Raw genomic sequence first — 8899 nt, forward strand, 5'->3', positions numbered from 1 at the left:
AAAGAGAGGGGGGGGGGGGGGATATTCTTGGGTAAGGATGAAAAACAACCAAAAGACAAAAAACAACAACACCACATACAAAGTCCACAGGCTTCTCTGACCCCCACCCACACCCCTGGACGCCGCAGTGGACTCCCTCGGCCTCCCCCTCTTTCCACTCCGCAGCCAGAGGGCGCCGACTGACACCCAAGCCGGGTCCCCTCCCTCCTCCGCCCCAAACCTCATGGATGTTTCTAACTCTCTATCCCTCTCCCTTCCTCTCTGTAAAAAATCAATAAAATATATATTTAAAAAAAGAAATCAACGGGGGAGCCCTAGCCGGTTTGGACTGAAGGGTCCCACGGTCGATTTCGCTCAAGGGCACAGGCCCGGGGTTGCGGGCTCCATCCCCAGCAGGGACCATGCAGGAGGCAGCTGACCGATGATTCTCTCTCATCACGGATGTCTCTCTCTCTCTTCCTCTCTGAAATCAATAAAAATATATTTAAATAAATCGGGGGGGGGGGATACGCGCGGCCAGCGGACCGCGCCCCGAATCCCAGCCTCAGCGGCCGGAATGGACTGACAGGCCGGGCGCGGGCTAAATACGTCATGGCGCCGGCGCCGGAAGTCCCGCCCCTGCCTGACGGGCGTCAGGAAACGTAATCTGCTGAGCGGCCGTGACGCAACGCCTAGGCTCCGGACACAGGCTTCTGGGTAATGTAGTTTGTTGCGCTGCGTCCAAGCGGGCGCGGGGCACCTTTGAGATGCTGGTGAAGGCGGCGCGGAGCCAAGGCGACAAGGACCGTAATAGGAAAGAGCGTCTTAAAGGGGACGCACCCACATTTCCGTAGTGGGCGGGGACAGTGCCACGTCTTCCAGCAGGTGACCCATTCTCTAATCCTGGAAGAGGTGCTTCACTTCTCCCACTGGAGACGTATGTATTTAGGGGAATTGGGGGGGGGGGGGGGGGCACTGAGATTTATGTTGAGCAAGGGCCTGGCCAGTGTTGCTCAGTGGTTGAGCCTCGACCTATGAACCTGGAGGTCACGGCTCAGGGCACATGTCCCAGTTGCGTCTGGATGCCCAGGAGGGGCCCTGCAGGAGGCAGCCAGTGGATGAAGTTCCTCTCTCATCGGTGTTTGTATTCCTCTATCCCTCTCCCTAAAAATCAGTTAAAACAAACCATCCAAGCGGGCGCGGGGGCAGAGCGTCTTAAAGGGGACGCGCCTACATTTCCGTGGTGGGCGGGGACAGTGCCAGGTCTTCCAGCAGGTGACCCATTCTGTAATCCTGGAAGAGGTGCTTTGCCTCTCTCACCTTTGGGCACTGGAGGTGTATGCATGTATGTATCTATGTATGTATTTATTTAGGGGGAAGGCACTGAGATTTAAATTGAGCAAGGGCCTGGCCAGTGTTGTTCAGTGGTTGTGCCTCGACCTATGAACCTGGAGGTCATGGCTCAGGGCACATGTCCCAGTTGCGCCTGGATGCCCAGGAGGGGCCGTGCAGGAGGCAGCCAGTCGATGAAGTTCCTCTCTCATCGGTGTTTGTATCCCTCTATCCCTCTCCCTAAAAATCAGTTAAAACAAACCAACCAAAATCCCCACCTCCCCCCGATTATCACCTCCCCCCTTTAAGAATGAATGTCAGCCCTAATCGGTTTGGCTCAGTGGGTAGAGCGTCGGCCTGCGGACTGAAAGGTCCCGGGTTCGATTCCGGTCAAGGGCATGTACCTTGGTTGCGGGCACATCCCCAGTGAGGGGCGTGCAGGAGGCTGCTGATCCATGATCCTCTCTCATCATTGATGTTTCTCTCTCTCTCTCTCCCTTCCTCTTTGACATCAATAAAAATGTATTTTTAAAAAATTAAAAATAAATCTACCTTATGATTCAGCAATTCTACTTCTGGGTATGTGCCGGAAGCCGGTCCATCCTTGCTGCTTGACACAGTCGCTGCAGGAAAGAAACATCTGCACAGCATATGTTTCAAGGGACCTGGCGTATATGGCATACTGTTCTTAAAATGTTTGCTCCCCTTCTTGGCGCTATGTGTTTTAACCAAGGTCACCTCTCCGAGAAAGGTTGTTTCCCCAGGTAGGGATTTTTCCCTGAAGTTAGGGAGGGGCGGGGCACCTTTGAGATGCTGGTGAAGGCGGCGCGGAGCCAAGGCGACAAGGACCGTAATAGGAAAGAGCGTCTTAAAGGGGACGCACCCACATTTCCGTAGTGGGCGGGGACAGTGCCACGTCTTCCAGCAGGTGACCCATTCTCTAATCCTGGAAGAGGTGCTTCACTTCTCCCACTGGAGACGTATGTATTTAGGGGAATTGGGGGGGGGGGAGGGCACTGAGATTTATGTTGAGCAAGGGCCTGGCCAGTGTTGCTCAGTGGTTGAGCCTCGACCTATGAACCTGGAGGTCACGGCTCAGGGCACATGTCCCAGTTGCGTCTGGATGCCCAGGAGGGGCCCTGCAGGAGGCAGCCAGTGGATGAAGTTCCTCTCTCATCGGTGTTTGTATTCCTCTATCCCTCTCCCTAAAAATCAGTTAAAACAAACCAACCAAAATCCCGCCCCCAATGATATCACCTCACACCTTGAAGAATGGGTGCCATCAGGTAGATACGCCCTGGCTGGTGTGGCTCAGTGGGTGGAGCGTTGGCCTGCGGATTGAGGGTCCCGGGTTCATTCTGGTCAGGGCACATGGCCGGGCTGTGGGCTCGATCCCCAGTGAGGGGCGTGCAGGAGGCAGCCGATCCATGATTCTCTCTCATCATTGAAGTTTCTCTCTCTCTCCCTTCCTCTCTGAAATCAATAAAAATTAAAAATAAATCTACCTTATGATCCTGCAATTCCACTTCTGGGTATGGAGCCAGAGGAAATGAAACAGGCTACTGAAGAGACATACGCACCTGTGTTTATTACAGCATCGTTCACAACAGCCAGGAAGTGCGGACAGCCTAGTGCCAGCGATGGATGAATGCATGAAAGAAGGAGTGACACACACACACACACACACACACACACTGGAATATTATTCAACCTCGAGACAGGAGAAAATAATGCTGTCATATGTGAAACATGGGTGGACCTTGAGGACATTACGCTGAGACAGAGAAAGACCAACCCTGCATGATGTCCCTTATAGGTGGAATCTGAAACAAACAAACAAAACAAAAAGGACTAAAAAAACAAGGAGAGGGCTGGTGGTTTACCCAAGGCTGGTGGGTGGGGACAGGAGAGTGTGAAGGGCACATACTTGCAACTAGTAGGTCAATGGTTCCTGGAGGCCCCGGAGGGAGTTACACAGGACGGAGTTACACACAATGACGTGATCATAAGCATCAAACGTGACATGTGCTCCCACCACAGAGGACACCAGAGGTGACAGCTATCGCCAGACGGCAACCACTGTGCAATATAAAGCTATCAGATAAACAGACTGTGCATCTGAGACTTACGCAACATCATGTCAATTATATCTCAAAGACAACGTCATAAATACATTAACCTGAGGCCTTGGATGGTCTTAACCTGTACAGTAAAGCATGCCCATCCACAGGTAAGTCCTTCTCTCCTTCGATACAGCGTCCGTTAGGGAACATTTTTAGTATTCTCCTGCAGGCTCATAGATGATCTCCTGCAGGCTCCATAGATGAAGTCGTCACATGTATCAGACTGATACTCCTCACAGGTGGAGACAGTGTTTTGCGACAAAGGAAGATTTCAGCGAACACCCGCGGCCGCTCTCGAGGGGGAGGGCAGAGCTGTGCACTGAGTCAGTGAAGGGACGAGGCCGTTTCACCCCAAGCCCTGCTGTCAGAGGTAGAGAGCATCATGAAGAACTGCCGTGGGCTCGTCAGGGAACCAGAGAGAAGCCACAGGTGCTCTCCTCTCTGTCACATCCACTCTCCTTCCTCCCCCTTTACGTCTGTTTTTTGTTCTTAAACGTTCTTGCGATTGCTTCTCAGCACTGAGGGCAGAGCGGCAGCTGAAGGATTTTGTCAACAGCCCTGGCCCAGTCGTCACATGTATCAGACTGATACTCCTCACAGGTGGAGACAGTGTTTTGCGACAAAGGAAGATTTCAGCGAACACCCGCGGCCGCTCTCGAGGGGGAGGGCAGAGCTGTGCACTGAGTCAGTGAAGGGACGAGGCCGTTTCACCCCAAGCCCTGCTGTCCCCGCCCCCAACAGCATCATGAAGAACTGCCGTGGGCTCGTCAGGGAACCAGAGAGAAGCCACAGGTGCTCTCCTCTCTGTCACATCCACTCTCCTTCCTCCCCCTTTACCTCTGTTTTTTGTTCTTAAACGTTCTTGCGATTGCTTCTCAGCACTGAGGGCAGAGCGGCAGCTGAAGGATTTTGTCAACAGCCCTGGCCCTTCATCAGTTTTCAGATGCAGCCGCATCCTCCACTCCCCACCAGCGACCTGGGGAGGAGAAACGCTGGTGACGTGCGTGACTGATGGGCGGCAAGCGGCCCCCACAACAAACATGCCCGAGACAGTTGGGGACTGACCACGGGGCCGCGGGCAGAACACGGGAGAGGAATCAGGATGAGGCAGGGCTGGGGCCTCGAGGGCCCCAGAACGAAGGAGATGCCACAGGGGAGAGGGTGTAAGGATGGAAGCAGCCCGGCCGGCGTGGCTCAGTGGTTGAGCATCAACCTCTGAACCAGGAGGTCAGGGTTCGATTCCCGGTCAGGGCACACGCACGGGTTGTGGGCTCCATACCCAGTATAGGGCGTGCGGGAGGCAGCCGATCCATGCTTCTCTCTCATCATTGATGTTTCTCTCTCGCCCTCCCTCTCTCTACCTCTGAAAGCAATTAAAAAACTATACATATATATTAGTATATATGGATGGAAACAGTGCGAGGAGGAGAGGCCCGGTCTCCCATCAGGGCCGCGGCTCCCGGGACGGCTGAGTGCTGTGCCCAGGGCTCTGTCCAGCGCCACAGAGGTCTGGCTGCAGCTGAACACTCAGTCTTCATGGGAAGGCAGGGACGGGTACCGCTGACCCGTGAAAGGGAAGCCGGTGCTGAGAGCAGACGAGACCCGGGCCGGGGGGTGGGGGCTACGGTGCCCGAGGTCGGGGTCGGACCGAGCAAAGCCGAACCCAGGCCAGGAGCCCACGGTGGCTCAGCTGCTGCAGCCGGGTTTGAGTCTCAGTCAGGGCACACAGCTAGGTTGCAGGTTCAATCCCCAGTCGGGGCGGGTACGAGAGGCACCTGAGCGATGCATCTCTGTCACATCAATGTTTCTCTCTCTAAAAACATATCCTCAGTGCCCTGACCGGTGTGGCTCAGTGGCTAGCGCATTGGCCTGCGGACTGAAGGGTCCCAGGTTCGAGTCCGGTCAAGGGCATGTACCTTGGTTGCGGGCACATCCCCAGTGGGGAGTGTGCAGGAGGCAGCTGGTCGATGTTTCTCTCTCATGGATGTTTCTAACTCTCTATCCCTTTCTCTTCCTCTCTGTAGAAAATCAATAAAATATATTTGAAAATAAATAAATAAAATAATAAAAACGTATCCTCAGGGGAGGATGAAAACAAAACAAACCAAATCGAATCAAGACAAACAGGGGCCGAGGAGTAGGACGCGGTCAGCCGCCGATGCTGACGGACACGCAGCAGACAGCGGGTGTCACGTGAGCCAGCCCTGATGCGCCCCGAGCCACGCTCCCACGGCTTCTCACTGGGCCAGGCCTCCCCCTGGTCTCCTCTGCGGGGCCTGGAGCTGTGCCCACCTGCTCAGGAACCCGGGCGCTGCGCCTACTCCGCGTGGGTGACTGCAGGGGACCTGGAGACGGCGAGTCCTGGGGGGAAAGAAGGGCTGGTGAGTGGCTGGCGGGGACCCGGGGCAGCCCTCCCCACAGGGAAGAAAAGCCCGTATTAGGAAACATCCCGTAAGAAGGTTCTGCAGGAACATCTCTGTCCCACAAGGAACGATCACGTCAGGGTCTACAGTCCCCGGGACAGTCGGGCCGCAGGAAATGCCAGCCGGGCGCCTGGGGGCAGAACCTAGGAGCAGAGGGGCCGGGGATTTAGACAGTCACACCCCCAGGGGTCGCCCGGCCACCTGGGACCTGCGGGGCCGACTGCCAGGCTCAGGCCACCCCACCCTTCATCTCACCGCTTCGGGCAGGAGACAGCTGTGGGGCAGCCGGAGGGCTCACACCACCTACTCCAGGGAGCAGGAGCGGTGCCTCGACAGACCCCCGAGACAGAAAGCTGCCCCCTGGGGGGGGGGGGGGGGGGGGAGATCACCGGGAACTGGGATTCACGCCACCCGCTGGCATCCACGCCCTTGTTAAGCTCCTCCGACTGCGTGTGGCCGAACCTAAAAACCTTCCTAATCAAGAGAATGTGGCAGAAAGTGATGGGACATCACTCCTGGAAACAGGTTACAAAAATGCCGGAATCCATCTCGGACGTCGTCTCAGGCTCTTGGAAACCAACGGCCTTGTTACCTGCTCATGAAGACAACATGGCAAGACACAGGAAGGGCCCTGGCCGGTGTGGCTCAGTGGATAGAGCCTCGGCCTGCGGACTAAAGAGTTTGATTCTGGTCAAGGGCACATGCCCGGGTTTCGGGCTCGATCCCTAGTGGGGGGGCCTGAAAGAGGGAGTCAATCGATCATTCCCTTTCATCACTGATGTTTCTATCCTTCTCTCTCCCTCTCGCTTTCCTTTGTATAATCAAGGAAAATATATTATACAAAAAAGAGAAACTGAGGAAGGGCTCCGACCAGCAGCCTCTTCATTCGGCTCCAGCGTAAGCCTTGAGGTGAGAGGGCAGCCCCGGACAGCGTGACCCAAGGTCACAACGACCTCGCGCTCCCGGTGCCCACATAGGATAGGCCTGATGCTTGACCCACAGAACCTGTGAGATAAGAAATGTGTTTTCAACTCACTAAGCTGGGCTCACTGAGGGCAGAGCAGCAGCTGAAGGATTTTGTCAACAGCCCTGGCCCTTCATCAGTTTTCAGATGCAGCCGCATCCTCCACTCCCCGCCAGCGACCTTCTCAGGAACCCGGGCCGCTGCGCCTACTCCGCGTGGGTGACCGCAGGGGACTTGGAGACGGCGAGTCCCAGGGAGGACACGAGGGCGAAGTTCTCCAGCATCACGTCGCGGTACAGGCGCCTCTGAGCCTCGTCCAGGAGCCCCCACTCCTCCCGGGAGAAGTACACGAACACGTCCTCGAAGGTCACACAGCCCTGGGGACGGGGACAGCTCAGCCCACAGGCAGCAAGGCCTCCCTCCCAGCTCCCACTGCTCCCACGGGCACCCCGGGCCCCCGTCCTCCCCAGCCCCCAGCTCCCAGGAGACACCAGGCCTTGGCACGGCTGGCGCCTGCTGTCCCCTCACAGCCTCTGATCACTGAGTCCAGCCCAGAGCGGGAGCAGCCGGTGAGCCAACAGACACTTTTAGGGGCAGAAACAGACTACTGGGGAGCAGCTATCGTTCTAAGAAACAGGAATTGCCCTGACCGGTGTGGTTCAGTGGATAGAGCGCCGGCCTGCGGACTGAAGGGTCCCAGGTTCGATTCTGGTCAAGGGCATGTACCTTGGTTGCGGGCACATCCCCAGTGGGGAATGTGCGGGAGGCAGCTGATCAATGTTTTTAACTCTCTATCCCTCTCCCTTCCTCTCTGTAAAAAAATCAGTAAATATAAAAAAAATAAAAGTAAAAAAGAAATAGGAATCATGGTCTGTTAACCGTGACTGTTTGGCTCTGATGAAAGAAAACACATTCTGGCGTGGCTGGGAGCTGCACGTGGGGTCTGAGAGCTCCCCTGGCAATGCAGCCCATCCTCCTCATTATCAGGAAAAGATTAATAATCCAGTAGCAGCCCTGACCGGTTTGGCTCAGTGGATAGAGCGTTGGCCTGCAGACTCAAGGGTCCCAGGTTCGATTCCGGTCATGATCAAGGGCATGTATGTTGGCTGCGGGCACATCCCCAGTAGGGGGTGTGCAGGAGGCAGCTGATCCATGTTTCTAACTCTCTATCCCTCTCCCTTCCTCTCTGTAAAAAAATCAATTAAATATATTAAAAAAAAAATCCAGTTGCAGAAACCAGCGCCACCAGCCCTTTGCACACCCACAGGTGTTTGCAAATCTCCAGCCCCCATTACGTCACCTGGCCACCTGGCACACCCTTCCGCCTACTTCCCCATGTGACCTCCGTCCTCCTATCCAATATAGGCAGCTGGCTCATGGAGGGGGCAGAGCAGACACTCATGGATGAACCGCTGCCCCTCCCATGCTGTGGGCAGTACAGTAGGTCCTCGGGTTATGTCGGAGATCCCACGGGGCGACGTAACGCGATTTTCGCCGTTAAGTTGGAACCCACCTACATAAGCACCTACATCACTTACATGGAGCACATACATAGCAATCATGAAATGAAACAGTAAAAAAAAATTTAAAAGAAAGATAACAGCCCCGGCCGGTTTGGCTCGGTGGATAGAGCGTCGGCCTGCGAACTGAAAGGTCCCGGGTTCGATTCCAGTCAAGGGCACATGCCGGGGCTGTGTGCTGGATCCCCAGTGTGGGGCGTGCGGGAGGCGGCCGATCCATGATTCTCTCTCATCATGGATGTTTCTCTCTCTCTCCCTCTCCCTTCCTCTCTGAAATAAAAATTTATTATAAAAAATAAAAGAAAGATAACAATTCCTGACCTTCACTTGTGCTAAATAAATAAAAAACATAAAGCACATAGGTACATATGTCGAGATGACGGAACTTTTTTTTTTTAATATATTTTATTGATTTTTTACAGAGAGGAAGGGAGAGAGATAGAGAGTCAGAAACATCGATGAGAGAGAAACAGCGACCAGCTGCCTCCCGCACACCCCCTATTGGAGATGTGCCCGCAACCCAGGTACATGCCCTTGACCGGAATCGAACCTGGGACC

The 8899-nt window shown here is 55.0% G+C and overlaps 1 protein-coding gene and 1 long non-coding RNA gene across 2 annotated transcripts in view; both read right to left on the minus strand.

The window, feature by feature from the left end:
- Positions 1-2874: 2874 nt before the first annotated feature.
- Positions 2875-6802, minus strand: LOC106725318. Its single transcript, XR_001361183.1, has 4 exons — positions 6729-6802; positions 5628-5795; positions 4317-4410; positions 2875-3134 (listed from the first exon to the last, which is right to left on the minus strand). It is a non-coding gene; the product is annotated as an uncharacterized LOC106725318 (long non-coding RNA).
- Positions 6803-7122: 320 nt separating this feature from the next.
- Positions 7123-8899, minus strand: part of ZNF805 (zinc finger protein 805) — a 23432-nt gene continuing 21655 nt past the window's right edge. Inside the window, exon 4 of the mRNA XM_014536017.1 lies at positions 7123-7198. The gene's annotated coding sequence lies outside the window, so the exon portion shown is untranslated. The remainder of the gene's footprint in view (positions 7199-8899) is intronic.

Source organism: Myotis brandtii, unplaced genomic scaffold (assembly GCF_000412655.1).
Source record: "Myotis brandtii unplaced genomic scaffold, ASM41265v1 scaffold1554, whole genome shotgun sequence".
In the NCBI taxonomy this organism is placed as follows: Eukaryota; Metazoa; Chordata; class Mammalia; order Chiroptera; family Vespertilionidae; genus Myotis; species Myotis brandtii.